Source organism: Tamandua tetradactyla, chromosome 5 (assembly GCF_023851605.1).
Source record: "Tamandua tetradactyla isolate mTamTet1 chromosome 5, mTamTet1.pri, whole genome shotgun sequence".
Classification (NCBI taxonomy): Eukaryota; Metazoa; Chordata; class Mammalia; order Pilosa; family Myrmecophagidae; genus Tamandua; species Tamandua tetradactyla.
The window spans coordinates 86,673,854-86,689,579 of record NC_135331.1 but is presented as its reverse complement, the minus strand read 5'-3'; the positions used below and the strand labels follow the sequence as shown (position 1 = coordinate 86,689,579).

General features: G+C 43.5%; 1 pseudogene; it reads left to right on the top strand.

Annotated features, from left to right (window-relative positions):
* The first annotated feature begins 9,241 nt into the window (after positions 1–9,241).
* Positions 9,242–15,004, top strand: LOC143683206 (KH domain-containing RNA-binding protein QKI pseudogene; annotated as a pseudogene).
* The last annotated feature ends 722 nt before the right edge of the window (positions 15,005–15,726 follow it).

The following is a 15,726-nucleotide window of genomic DNA, read 5'->3' as shown; positions in this document are numbered from 1 at the left end:
TTGCAGACTTCCCTGACCAGCCAGTAGGGGAACCATTTCAGGCTTGGGTGGCCTTTCCTGAGGCCTTCCAATAACCTTGCAGACACCTGGCTGCCCAACTTGAACCCAGCCCAGCCAGTGGCTCAGCCAGGCCAGTTCACACAGGCGATAGAAGGCAAGCATAATCTGATTGGCTGGAGATTGGTGGTTTGCTGGGGGAAAACTGGCTTTGCTAACAATCAGAATCAGGTTTGAACATTTTCCTCCCCAACCTACCTGCTGTCTCTCAGTGAGCTCGATGGGGAGAAACACAGGGTGTGGTGAGAAGCTTTGCATTTCACCCATGACTTACAAAATCCAAATGGGTTTGAAATGGCTAAGCCTGGTTGATCATACTGGAAATTGAGCTAAAGAACGACCTTGACTTCTTGTTTTTCCCATGTTGGACTAAGAGAACCAGCTGGGAGATTCCCGACCCTGCCACCCCACAGAGTAAATCATTTTTTCGTCTTGTCCTTGGCTCAGAAGTCCTTTCTACCTTACAAGCTTGCTCTCAGCAGACAAGGAACCTGTGGTAGCTGCCTGTGTCAGCTGAGATTTGAATGAGTTGGCTTTTGGCTGGGGATGCTCACTCAACTTAAAAAGAATATCAGGTCATTTCTCTCTGGACCTTGTTCAGACATTACTCTATCATGTTGAAACACATAATTCTGTGCCTGCTGCCCCCAGGAGACTTCTGATCTCAAGGCCTCAAGATCTGCTTTCTAGAAGGACTTTTCTCAAACCCAAGAAAAGTAGAAACATTTGTCAAGGCCCAGCCTTGCTCTCCCTCAAGGAAAAGCTGGGCTGCTAATCCCACACTTAGCTTGGAAATCTCAGCTAAATATCCAAACTCATTCTATCAAATTCTGCCTTCCATTAAGATCAGAACGAAATTTTGCAAGTTCTCTGCCACTTTAAAACAAGGATCACCTTTCCTCTGGTTTCTAATACCACATTCATCGTCTTCTTCCAAGGCCTCCTCAGAAGTACCTTTAGCATCCGTATTTCTACCACAGTCCCTTCAAAGCAATCTAAGCCCTTTCTACCAAGCACTTTACAATTCTTCCAGCCACTACCCATTACCCAATTCCAAAGTTGTTTCCTCATTGTTGGTATTAATAATAGCAGCACCCCATGCTCCTGGTACCAAAATTTGGTTTCGTTTTCTAGACAGCACAAAGAAGATAACATGAAATGTCTTAGCTTAAACAGAGATAATTCGTTAGCTTACAATTTAAGGGCAGGAAACTGTCCAAACTGGACCATCATTAAGATGATGCTTTCTTCCTGAAGAATGGCTGCCAGTGATCCTTGGCTCATCTGTCATGTGGCAGGACACATGGTGGCATCTTCTGGCCTCTCCCCTTCTCTTCCAAGTCTTATTGGAGCTTTAGCTTCTTGCTTCTGTGGCACTCTGCTCTCTCTCTCTCTCTTTCTGTGTGTATGTGTGTGCCTCTCTCTCTCTCTCTCTCTTTCTGTGTGTATGTGTGTGCCTCTCTCTCTCTCTCTCTCTCTCTGTCTCTCTCTCTCTCTCTCTCTCTCTCTCTCTCTCTCTCTCTCTCTCTCTCTCTCTCTCTCTCTCTCTCTCTCTCTCCCAGTCTCCCTCCCTTCACTCCATTTATAAAGGACTCTAGTAAGAGGATTCAGAACCTTCTTAAAAGAGGTGGATCACACCTTAACTGAAGCAGGCTCATTACAACATCCTACCTACCATTCATTTACACTCAGAGGAATACATTAGATTTAAGAATATGTTTTTTGGGGTACACACAGCTTCAAACCACCACAGGTCCTGAAACCCATACAGTATTAAACACACAAGGATTTTGATAGTGGAAGCCCCTGTGAGATAAAGTGGGGAGGGAGACGGAAAAGATTGGAAGAGTCATTAGACTCTGATGAAAGCCTGAAACCAAGTGAAGGAGAGAGGGATGGAAAGTTGCCTGAAATCATCCTAGATGCAGTGCAGTTCAAGGAAAGTTCAATAAGTGCTTCTAAGCCAACCTTCAGTGGAGGTAGAATCCTGCCTTAGTTTCCCTATTGTTTTCAACCATTAATTGTAGAAGCCAAAGGGAAGCATGGTCAGTCTTGAAGCAAACATGGCAATGGGTTTTGAGGTGCATCAGCTGTAGACACGGACCAATTGCATTCATTCCAGCTGAGGTCTGGCATCTGCATTTTCATGGCCATGACAGTGACAAAGTTAAAAGCAAACAAAAAAAGTTGATGATTAACAATAGAAAATGGAGGGGTTGCTGGGCAAGTGCCTTTAAGTACAGGAGAAGGGCTGAAGTAGTGGGCAGCAGCAGGGGAACAGGCTCTGAGTGGAAGCACAGACAGTAAACTTATCAAAACTGACTGTAAGGTCCATCACATGGGACAGATACAAATATATGAGCTGGTCATGGTGGAAATTTATAAAATGTGTATGTGCTAAGTTTTCTCAGTGAAGGCAGAAGCAACATCATTAGCTGAAATAAGAATGAAGGAGAGTTGTATATTTGAGCAGAGAGAGAAAGTGTTTAGTAGTCATCTAAGATAGGAGGGGACAGAGAGAACTGGGCAGGGATAGGATGATTGTGGGGACACAGGATAGGCTTCCCTTGAGGTTTGATCATGAATTTAGAGACAGAACAGTCAGTTCAGTTTCATGTTTTTCTCCAGCCTCCTTTAGCTGTCTGAGGGCAGGTACAGAGTAAGCAGAAGTAGAATTCAGCAGCTGTGTAGTTTTGCTAAGCAAGAGTGACAAAGCAAAAGGGAGGCAAGGGAGGGATTGAAATTATTTACCATAGAATTTAAAGTGTGTAAGGAGGGAAGAGAGAACAAACAGGTGAGAGACAGTGAAAAGATGGTAGGAGCCATCGATTGGGAATCCCAGAGGATTTACTTGATGTACTACAGGGTGGACACCTCCCTGAAATACCAGCAAATAATGGACGGTTTGTGATATTACATTATAATATGTGATGCCATAATAGTATCAATATGTCTAGAGATTATGACCACCCTGCAAGGAACATATAGTGGTCAGAGAGGGAAAGAAGAAATAAAGCCTGTGAAAGGGCTGAGTTATTGGCAATAACACGGTCAAAGGAATGACAGGTACTGGAGCTCAGGTAGATTACAATAGAAAGTCATTGAAGGAGAGGATTTGAGAAACTGAGTGGCCAGGGAATGAAAGCATCATCTCAGCTGTATTGCTGTATTGGTTTCCTACTTGCTGCTGGTTTCTTACTGCTGCCAGAAAAAATTACCACAAATTCAGGGACTTTAAAAAACACATATAGGGTGGTACAATGGTAGCTCAGTGGCAGAATTCTCTCCTGCCATGCCAGAGATCTGGGTTCGATTCCTGGAGCCTGCCCATGCTAAAACATACACACACACACACACACATACACACATGTAATTTCCTACAGTTCTGGAAATTAGGATCTGCATGTTGGAATCGGACACAGTTCTTACTGGATATGATCAAGGTGTAGGCTTGGCTGCACTCCTAATTTCAGGCTCTGGGTATGAAATCTACCTCCAAGCTCATACAGTTGTCTGAATTCTGTTCCTTACAGTTGTGTGGTTGAGTTCCCTATTTCCTTGCTGGTTCTCAGGCTGCATGCACCCTTAGCTCCTGGAGGCCTCCCTTGGGTCCTTGCCAGTGGCCCCCTAAAATGAACTGTATCCTTCTCATGCTTGAATTCTCTGACTTCCCCCTCTGCCCTTTTCTTCTGCAAAATCTCCCTAAAATGAACTGTATCCTTCTCATGCTTGAATTCTCTGACTTCCCCCTCTGCCCTTTTCTTCTGCAAAATCTCCCTGACTCCAGCTAGAGAAAAGTTCTCTGCTTTTAAGGGTGTATGTGATTTGATTGAGCCAACACAGGTAATACTGGTTTATCTTCCTATATTAAGATCCCTAACCTTAATGACACCAGCAAATTCCCTTTGCTATGTAATGCACCTTGTCACAGAACCCAAAGACTAGTGCATGAATATGTTTGGAGGTTTATTATTTAGTCCACTACATTTAATTAGGTTGAAATCATTAGGGATCAAGGAGTCAGCACTACAGTGAACAGAGTAACACCAAGCCAGGAGCTAACACAGTCAAGAAAGGAGAAGTAAACTCAATGATAATAAGACAAACAAAAACTTAAAAATGAAGAAATAACTTCTGTAGACATTTCTCCAAACAAGTTGTACAAATGGCCCATATGCACATGAAGGGATACCCAATTGATATCATTAGCCATAAGGGAAATGCAAATCAAAATCACCAGAAGACACTACCTCACACCCACTAGAATGGCTATTATTAAAAAAAAGAGAGAGAGAGAGAGACAGAAAATAAAATGTGCTCATGAGGATGTGAAGTAATGGAAACCCATGGACGCTATTGGTGGGAATGTGAAATGGTGCAGCCACTGTGAAAACAATTTGACATATCCGCAGAAAGTTAAATAAACATCTACCATATACCTGGCAATCCTAATTCTCAGTATATACCCAAAAGAATTGAAAGCAGGGTCTCAACCAGATGTTTGCACCCAAATGCTCATAGCAGCATTATTCATAATGATGAGAAGATGGAAGCCACCCAGGAGTCCATCAACAGATCAATGGATAAACAAAATGTGGTATATACATAACTGGAATATTTTCACCTCTACCAAAGGACTGAAGTTCTTATGCACACTACAACATGGAGGAAATGCAAAGAAACTTCAACTTAATAAAGAGCATCTACAAAACCTACAGCTAACACAATACTTAATGATGAGAGACTATATACATTCCCCCAGAAAGCCCTTTCAATATCAAGAACAGGCAAGAATATCTACTCTTACTACATATAACAATATAATAATGGTAGACATCATGCAATAAGACAATATTTAAAACTAAGAAATAAAACTGTCTCTCTCTATGACGGTGACCTGATTGTCTATCTAGAAAATTCCAGGAATTTATTTAAAAAGGAAAAAACCTCTTGGAACCAATAAGTGACTTCCTCAAGGCCATAGGATGCAATATCAACTTGCAAAAGCCAACCATATTTCTCTACGGAAGCAATAAACATGTGAAAACCAGAATTAAAAACAATATCATTTATAATTGCCCCCCAAAATAAAATACCGAAGGTTAAAATGGGATTTGTATGCTGAAAATTACAAAGCACTGATGAAAGTAACCAAAGATCTAAATGAACAGGGAGCCATACTGTGTTCATAAACTTGAAGACTCAACACAATAAGGATGTCATTTCTCCCCAAACAGATCTATAGATTTAACTCAATTTCTTTCAAAATTACAGCAAGATTTCTTGCGGAGATAGACAAACCTATTCTAAAATTTATATGGAAAAACAAAGGAACTAGAACAGCTCAAACAATTTTAAAAAGGGAACATGAAGAGTGAGGTATCACTCTACCCAATTTCTCTTTTTGTATGCTGTCTGGTAGGGTCACATTTCATTCTTCTTCCATGTGAGTATCCTGTTATTGCAGCACCATTTGTTGAATTTTTTGTTTGTTTTTGTTTTGTTTGTTTTTGGGAAGCTTATGGGCCAGGAATCAAATCCATGTCTCCCATGTGGCAGGTGAGAATTCTACCCCTGAACTACCCTTGCAACCCCTACTCTACCCAATTTAAGGAAAAAAAATACAAATGTACATACATACACACATATAAACACAAAGAGTTATCAATACAGAAATAAGGTATGTAGGCAGAATGACCAGCATACTGTTTCAGGAAACAAAATAGAGAACCCAGAAATAGACTCACACAAATATACCCAGTTGATTTTTTTTTGCTAGAAAAAGTGTACTTTATTGATGGTACATACAAAGTAGGACTCTCTGAGCCCCTCCCCTTCTTCAGGGTGATTCTCAGGGATGGGATATTGAGTTGGGGGAAGGACTCCCCAGCAGCTGATGGTCTCTCTCTTCCTTTTGTCCTGTTGCCTGGGCTGGTAGTCCAGGGGCCTCTTCCTCCTTGGAGTGTGTTGATGAAACCTGTAGGAATTGCAATGATGTCTCCAATATCTCAGAGCCTAGCATGAAGCACAATGGTGTGTGTCTCTAGTTTGACTAAGTGATTGGTTTGAATCCCACTTGAACAACTTTTATTTTGGGGAGGAGGAGCAGAAAAATCAGCAGTGCCCATTGAAATCTCATGAAACTTCCCAACAATTTACAAAACAGCATACAAGAATGAGGATCATCTTCTATTTGTACAGAACACTGTAAGAGTACATAAATGCATAGAAAATCTGTAGATGATATGGGACCAGCTGGTAACAAACAGTTGCCTTGGGATGGAAGCCAGGTGACTGTGGGCAGGAGAGAGAGGACAACTTACTTTCCCTTTGTGAAATTTACTGGTGTGTGACACATCTCTATGGTGTAAAGAAGCTGGTTCCAAGGTTTGTGAGGGCTAAAGTTTGCACAGTTTGGTAGTCTTTAGTAAAAAAACAAACAAATACATCAATACAGAAGTAGATACAAAGGTGAATAATGAATGAGAAGGGGTCTGTGTAAGGAAGGTCACTGAGGCTTAGGCTTAATTAAGCTTTATTGTAATTAAGGCTTGTGAGCAGGACCTGGGAGCTTTCAGGTTACCCAACTGAAATAAGAGCTGAGGCAAAGGGGCTCCCTGCATGGGCTGGTGTCTTAGAATAGCTTGATCCCTGGATGTCCAGTGTTTTCCCTTCACTCAGTCAGATGGGTAGACCCTCGTTCAGATTCTCTCATTCCTTCCTTGGACCAAGGCTCCTCGACAATCTGATAAAAACTCTGACCTCACCCACACCTGCCCCCAGGTAAAGCACTCTCAGCTGTACTCCCACACAACTTTGAATACAATTCCTGGGGGCTATGAGACTCCTGAAGACCAAGAGTTTATGGTTCTCATCCACATTTTGCCTCAGAAGGTAAAAAAAGGACTTCCTGAGAACACAGCTTCCTCCTGCTGGCTCCCTCCTCTCAATGACACTCCATTCCCCACTATTGATCATAATATAGTTTTTTAAATCTCTACTCCTTGTCCCAGTCATAGGGTGGGCTCCCTAAATGCCTACACGGAACCAGCGGGTGAGAGGCACTCACAGTGGCCCAACTCAACAGGATGAGGACAGTGAAAAGTTTGCAGATATATGAAGGCAACTGTACCTGTGATTTTCACCTCAAAATGTCTATTTTTATTCATGGATTAATTTGAAATTATAACCAGAATTTCTTGATTCTTGAGACTACACAATACCCCTGCTGGGTCCTAGGTTACCATTTCGATCTGATGTAAATATTATATTTATATCAGTTTCTACCAAAGTCCTTTAAATTGTACTGTAGCGCAAAAACCAGGATCGAGGCCGCAGGCCTCCAGGGACATTCCGCGAAATTAGAGCAGGCTGAGACTAAGGGTCCGCAGTTTCCGGAAGCAAGTGATTTATTAGCTCGTGCACATGGCGCTCAGCCGAGTCACCTCGAAAGTCTGAGCCCCAAACAAAAGGCAACATTGATTTTTATAGGCACTATTACATGCTACAGAGAGGGCAAGCCTAATACGGTAAATAGCAACATTAAAGGAAAGATAATTGGTCAGTTTAAGGCACAAAGCAGTTTACAGAAGCAGATGAGCTGTTAGAGGAGGGTCCCCATCCCAGGTGTCTAATCTCACTTGCCTGCAGTTTTACCCAGTCCTGAAGGTCAGGAGAGGGGGTTTGGGGATTTCTGCAGAAAGGCAGCCCAATTAAGGGAGAGAAAGGGGGGCCTGCTTACTACAGTACAAACTTCAGCATGCACAAACATGGAACTGGCCTTTTTATTTATTATTTATACTTAAAAAAAAAACTCCCTACTAAGGAAATTTAAACATACACAAATTAGATTAAAGAGTGCTGTGAAACCTGAGATACCCTGCCCTTGGTGACAACCATCAGTTGGGCCCCATCTTGAATTAGCTGTATCCCCATCCAGAACCCACACTGGATTATTTTGACATAAATCCCAGGCAGTATGTTATTTCATCTCTTAGTAATTTATTTTTGAAGATGTTAGTGTTTAGTTTCTTAAAGACAGAGATGGGGTAGGGTGGGTGATGGAACTGACTGTTCTAGTTTGCAAGCTGCAGGAATGTGATACAACAGAAACAGAACGGCTTTTAAAAAGGGGAATTTATTAAGTTGCTAGTTTACCATTCAAAGGCCATAAAAATGCCCACATTAAAGTAAGGCTCTAAAAAATGTCTAAGACATGCAGGTTCAAGAAGGCCGATGGCGTTCAGGGTTTCTCTCTCAGCTGGAAAGGCACACAGTGAGATTCGCAAGCTTTCACTTCAACAGTTTCCCTGGGACTCTGACTGCTCTGGTGGCTCTTGCGGCTCTAAAACTTTTTTCCAAAATGGTTCCCTCTTAAAGGGTTACAGTATACAACCTCACCTTGAATGGGTGGAGATACATCTCCATGGAAACTATCTAATCACCAGCTGCTGCTGGTGGTCAGGTGTGAGTGTGGGGCGGCGCTGAGGCACTGGCCGTCAGCGGGGCTTGTGGCCTGGGATCGGTGGGTAAGGAACCCCCAGCATATGCAGTTATAAGATCTCCAAACCACCCAGTAGGAACTCCCCTCTCCCCCTGCCTACCTTCCAAGCCACTTATGAAAAAGATCAGGTATTGGGTTTCAGTAGGTGATAGGGTAGGTTAGAGAGAGGTCAGGCCCTAGAGGGGAAGAAGTAGAGGGAGGCTTAGGAGAAAAGGGGCGGCAATTTGAAATAGGATCACCACAGGGGCGACATCTGAGCGAGGTCTTGCAGGCAGTGAGGGGTTGGCCCATGCGGTTAAGTGGGGGGAGAGGTTCCAGGATCACCCCCTAAACATTCCTGGGGCTCAGCCAGGGGTCAAGCACTAAAGCTGCAGAGAGGGAGCTGTGGGGAAATGGGTTTCCCTGTGGCCTGACCTCATTCCTTCCTGGAACTTCCTGTACACCTGAGGACTGGAGGAGGGTGGGGGACAGGAATCTGGGAAAGAAGGAGGAGAAGATGAGTAAGGTCCAGCCCTGCGCTGCCTCTGGGATCTTTCTTTATTGAATCCAGTGCCCCCCCCCCCCGTTGTGGTCACCCAAGGGAAGGACCCTGAAGGCCATCACACCCTGAAATGTAGAGCATGTGGCTTCTCACCTGCCAACATCACTCTCACTTGGCTGCGGGAAGGCCAGGAGCTGACCATGGACTCAGAACTCAGGGAGACCCGACCTGCAGGGAACGAAACCTCCCAGAGCTGGGCAGCTGTGGACGTCCTCCCCCGAGAGGAGCTGAGATACACCTGCCTGGTGGAGCACCTGGGCCTGGACGGGCCCCTCCGTGTGACCTGGGGTGAGGTGTTTTCAGGGACCAGGGACGAGGGTGGGGACGAACCTCCTCCAAGTCCCTTCTCTTCCCTCCTGGTGGACAAGCCCTGTGTGTCCTCAGCTGTCTTCTGTCCACTCACACCTCATCCTCCATTGGGAAGTCCTTCTCGGTCTAACCTTCTTCATTCCTGCTGTTCCTTCTGCCACAGCTTCAACATCTGACGCTCTCTTTCCTCTTGTAACCTTTAGGGAGTAATGGCTCATGTCCCACTGGAGCCAGCCTGAGGTGAGAATCTGGGCTCTAGCTTTTGAGGTTTGCAGGAGGAAAGACTCACAGTCCATGACTTGGGGAAGAACACAGGAACACTGGGAGGGCTGGGGGAGGTGATGATGGAGGATGGGTCCTTCTCATCATTTTTCTCTCAGAGTCCCCTGGGGTCATCCTTCCCCCATGCCCACGGACCTGGGACAAGTAGCCAGAACATGGAGCTTTTCCAATTGAAAGAAAAATGAAGGTATTTCCTCCCTCTGTTGACCTTTTCTCTTTTACATTGCTGGTTAGTGTTTGTGGTATAAGTTACACTGATTTTTTCACAAATCCCAAATTCCCCAAAAAGGAGATTCTCTCTGAAAGTGAACATTATATTTTAAAAAGGCCACCAAAAATCAGGGAAGAATTTTAAGGATATTCTAACACATGGAGACTTGAAAAAAATGATTTCAAGAAAGTGTCAAAGCGTTCATGGAGAACTAGCCAGGAAATGTTTGGCTAGTAAAGCTTGCCCTTAATAAAATAACAAATTATCCTATGGTGTCAAAGTCAGAAGAACTTGTTTTCTTTTCACTTTTATTGGGAAGTAATTTCAAACTTTGGGAATACTTATAAGTATAGTAAAAATAAATCCCATATACCCTTTCCCTAATTCACCATCTGTTAATATTTTGCCACATTTGCTATATGAAATGATTTGAGGGGAAGTTGTAGATATTACTTCCCTTCTCTCCCTAGATATTTGAGACAAGTGTTTCCCAAAAACAGGGGCTTTCTTCCATAATCAGAGCACAATGATCAAAATCACACATCCGTCCTTACTGAAATTTCACCAGTTGTCACAACAATGTCCTTTATAGGCCTTCTTTCCAGTCCAGGGTCTTACCCAGGAACCATCACTGCATGTACTTGTATGAATCTTTAGTCTCCTTTCATGGGGAACGCTTCTTCGGATTCTCTTTGCCTTTCGTGACCTTGATATTTTTGTAGAGCACAGGCCATTTATTTTACAAAGTTCTTCAACTTAAGTTTCCTCATGGCTGGATTCATGTCATACCTGCAGTAAGGGATGCCTGTGGGACAAGAATGTGACAGCAGTGATGTGTCTCCTTCTCGGAGCTTCCCATAAGGAGCCCATGATGTCCGTTTGGCCTCACAGGGGTGAGCTTAACTTTGGCCACTTTGTTAAAGGTATTTCCACTGCAACTTCTGCTTCCTCCTGACAGCAGAGAACTAACCTGTGACAAGACACTTTCAACTATGTAGATATTACATTCTTCAACAAATTTCCACAGTCTTCTTATTGATGATTCTTACCTGTATCATTTCTTTATTCTCATGGTTGCAAAACAATTATTTTGAAACTCATTTTACATTTATTTGTCGGCATTCCATAGTAAAGAAAAGTTTTCCCTTCTCCCAGTTATTTACTTATGTGTCCATGTAATAGCAGTGTGGATTGATGACTTCTAATTTAATGCAGTGGGTTATAATTGTGTCCCCTGAAGGCAATAGGCTTCTAGAAGTGACTTGCTGGTAATCTGTGGTGTACTGATTGCATCACGTAGTTATCAAGCTATCTCTCTCTTTTTCTCTCTCCCCCCTCCCCCCTTCTCTCTCTCCTTCCTTTATAAGGACACAGTCATACAGGATTAGGACCAACTTTAATCCAATTTGGCTTCATTTTCACAAAGATCCTATTTACAAATAACTCCACATTCACACAGGACTGGGAGTGAGGACTTGAACGTGTCTTTTGGGGGGGACAGAATTCAGTCCATAACATACTTACATCCCTATGACTACATCAAATGAACATTATATCCCCTCCCCAAAACTTGTACCTCATCAGGGCATTTTTCCCTCTTTTCTACTGAACTGGACTAATTCTTTTGCCACTGAGATATGGGAACAGACCAGATTGGTGGCCCATGACCCAGTACTCAGCAAACAGTCGCTGACTTGTTTGTGAGCAGTAACAACTTGGCCAAGTCCAGCTCCCCTCTGAATCCAGAAAGTGATCAGTGCAGAACGCAAGGCTGATTAGCAGCTGTCCATTCTCACGTTCCTACAGGCCCTGTATTTTCCTGTCCATCAGCGCTTTCCCAGATGATCAAAACTGGAACCATCCACTTCCTTTGGCGCCATCTCAGCTGGTAGGTGTGGCCACAGCAGGACACCATTTCAGAACTCACTGAAGGAAGTTCAACATTCACACAGGAGAGTCACACACCCATGATGTGCAGAGGGCTTTAGTTCTAGTACAGATTTGAAGGGAGGGGCTCAGTACTTTGGCAAAGCTTGAAATCTATAGTAGTGTCAGAGCCAAGTGACACAGATACCCAGCTCTACGAGAGAAGACAATCCAGTAGAAAGAGAAAGTTTAACCAAATCAATTTCCATAAAGAAATAGAGAAAGTTGTAAAGGGTTTCTCACTGAAAAAGCCTGACCTCTCAGAAATATTCACAGAGTACTTGTTCAAACCTTTAAGGACCCAACAATCCCACTGCTAACTAAATTATTCCAAAACATTAAAAAGTAAGGAAAACATTCTAATTCATGGTGCTAAGTGAGAATAGCATTGCTGGTAGAATCTAAGAATGATTGCATAGAAAGATAACCAGAGACAAATTCCTTTTGTGAATGTCTTTAATAAATAGTAATGAAGACAAACTGCATAATTTTGAAAAATAAGTCACTATGACCTAATGGAGATTACTGCAGAAAGATTAGTTCACTGTTTGATAAAAACACTGTTGTAATTAATTATTAGTAAATCTAAGAAGGGAAATCCTATTATATTCTCCATGATGTTGACATAACATTTTATTTTGTCAACAATTCTTCCTGACTTCCAAAGCATTATTCCGAACATAAACACACACACATATTCAAATGTCCACACACCACACATACACACTCACACCCCTCAACCAAAGGTCAACGTTACAGAGAAATGGCTAATGCATTTCTGCTGAGTTAGGAACAAGACAAGAAGGTTCTCCATTGCCATTATTTATTGACATTATATGGAACGTATTAGTCAATGTGATTACTAATAACAAGCAATTCGTGGCAAAAGAATGGGAGAGAAAGAATTAACAGTACCTCCATTTGTTAATGGTATGATTGCATATAGAGAAACATGAGAAAGTTGGAGAGAAATTAGTAAAATCGTAGGATATGAATTACCAAGCAATAGCAATTTCCTTTGCACACACAAACAATAAAAAGCTAAGTATTGATTGAAGAGATGACCCCACATACAGTAGGAACAAAAAATACTTTTGTTTTTAGTGAAAAATGTGAGAAATGTAAAATCTTATATGGGGAAAACTTTAAAACACTCCTGAAATTTACAAAAGTAGACTTGAACAAATGGAGGAACATACGATTTTCTTGGAAGGAAAGACTAAATTAGAAGTGATTTTGCAAAATTAATTTATAAGTTTAACACAACCTGATAAAAATACCAAGAACCACTTTTTTCTCAAGTTAGATAGGTTGATTGTAAAGTTTCTGTGAGAAAATAAATAAGAATAGTCAGGAAATTCTTGCAAAAGAAGAGTAATTGAGGGGTGGGTTTCTGGTCCTAAGAAAAAGGAAAGCATTTTTATATACTCCCTGTCATTAAGACTGTGACACTGGTCCATGAATAAACCAACCAAAGGGACAGAATAGCAAATGCAGACAAAGGAGCGGCGAGCACAGCACAACTGGTCCCCGCTTCATCACTTTAACTCACCCCCGTCCGTCCTGCCACGAAATGAAAATATTAAATGGAAAAAAAAAAGGTTTCCTAATAGTAAAACTTATTATGCATTGATAATGATATAGGGCTCACAGACACCTTTTACAATTAGAAAAACTTATCAGTAGAGCTTTATGTAAGTAATGAAAAAACTTGAAAGAAAAGAAATGCAGTCTCTTATAAAAATCTCCTGAAGGTTTAGTATACCTTCTGAAGTAGGAAGCATACTCCTGACAGTGGGTGGGATTGGTGGACAAGGAGCGTGAAGGACCCTCAAAAACTTCTATTTTCCAGTGCGCGACGGCAGCGGGGCGAGCACCGGGAAAACCCGAGCCCGCGGCAGGGGTGGAGAGCGCGGTGGGCGGCCCCAGCCCAGGGCCAGAGGAGAGCCGCCTTCCGCCCCCGCCAGCCGGTCCTCTCCAGGTTGGGAGCGGCGGGAGGGAGAAGCGCCAGTGGGGGGCGGGGGGCGGGGGGCGCGCTGCTCTGGGTGCCTGCGCCCCGCCCGGAGCTCTCCGCGCTCTCGGCGTCCCCGGTGCGGCCCGCGGGCTCTCGGGCTCTCGGGCTCTCGGGCTCTCAGGCTCCCGGCCCTCACCCTGCTCCCCGAGCCCCGCGCGGCGAGCTGCGGCTTTGGAATGTGGTCGAGAGAAAGGGAAGCCAAGGAGAAGCCAAAGGCTTCCCCGATTACTTGATGCAGATGATGAACCCCAAGAAGCTCATGAGCAGCCTGCCCAACTTCTGCGGGATCTTCAACCTACTCGAGCGGCTGCTGGACGAAGAAATTAGCGGAGTAGGGAAAGACATGTGCAATGACACATTAAATGGCAGTACAGAGAAAAGGAGCGCAAGATTGCCTGATGCTGTGGGACCTATTGTTCAGTATCAAGAGAAACTTTCTGTGCCTGTAAAAGAATATCCAGATTTTAATTTTGTTGGGAGAATCCTTGGACTTGGAGGATTGACAGCTAAATAGCTTGAAGCAGAAACAGGATGTAAAATAATAGTCCGAGGCAAAGGCTCAGTGAGGGATAAGAAGGAGCACAATAGAGGCCAGCCCAATCGGGAGCATATGAATGTAGGTTTACATGAACTAATCACTATGGGAGATGCTCAGAACAGAGCAGAAGTCAAACTGAAGACAGCCGTTGAAGAAGTGATGAAATACTGGTGCCCGCGACAGACGGAGAAGACAGCCTTAGGATGATGCAGCTGATGGAACCGCAAATCTGGAGGGCACGTACACAGATGCCCACATCAAATCACCAGCCCTTGCCTTTCCTCTTGCAGCAGCAGCCCAGGCTGCCCCGAGGATTATTACTGGGCCTGCACCTGTTTCCCACCAGCTGCTCTGAGTTCACCTACGCCAGCCGGCCCTACCACAACGCCTTTGATCAGACAAATAGAACTCCCCATCTAACTGCTGCAATAGGTCCCCCGGAACCTGACGCTGGTGTAATGTACACGCCGTATACATCTGTCAACAGCGACGTTAATCCTCGAGCATCCTATTGAAGCCAGGGGTGTATTAGGTGTGGTGGCTACTGAAGTCCGAAGGCAAGATGTGCGTGTCCATCCTTACCAAAGGGTTGTGATGCAAACCGAGCCGCTACCGGGAACTAACCTATGACTTCCTGACCTCTGAACTCCTCAGCCAGTGATGACCGGACCGCGCCTGTCTGCTGATCAGTTAACTGGTAATCGCCTTTGCTTGTCTGTTGTCAGTGCAGCGAGCTGAGGCACTTGTCCGTTTCCCTTGCTCTTTAACCAAACAAAAGACAGAGAAATTGTCCTCCAACTCAGCTTTTTAAATTTTTTTCCTGTTTGGGTGAAGGTGGTTCTAGAACCTGCACTGAATAGTAGTAAAGCAATAAGGCTCAATTCACCCCACAGCGCTGATCATCTTTTCATGCCCCACTTTAAACAAACGTAAGATGGCCTCACTGAAGAAGGGGAGACAGATGGCCCTTAACTGCTCAGTGACTAGGGCAGTTACTGGGAAACACTTCTAGGAATCTTTCTTTTCATAGTGAAGTCGGCACTCTCTCGGAATATACAGTGTAATGATGATGCATCAGGCATGAGCCTTTGGTCAGGGATGTCATTTGTGAAGGGATTTCAACAAGTATTCAAAATTGGATATGCTGCTTAGTCACTCCAGAGCCCTCAAAGGGTAAAAGTTGCAGGGTTTTTTCTACTACATTAGAAGAAAGTGCACCGTGAGAGAAAAGCTAACAAGGAATTTTGAAAAGTAACTCAAAAAACAAAATCGTAACACTATTTTTAAGGAAAAAAATCCAAGTTACAATTATTGAACTTTCATTTTAAACCTACCTTAAAAATAT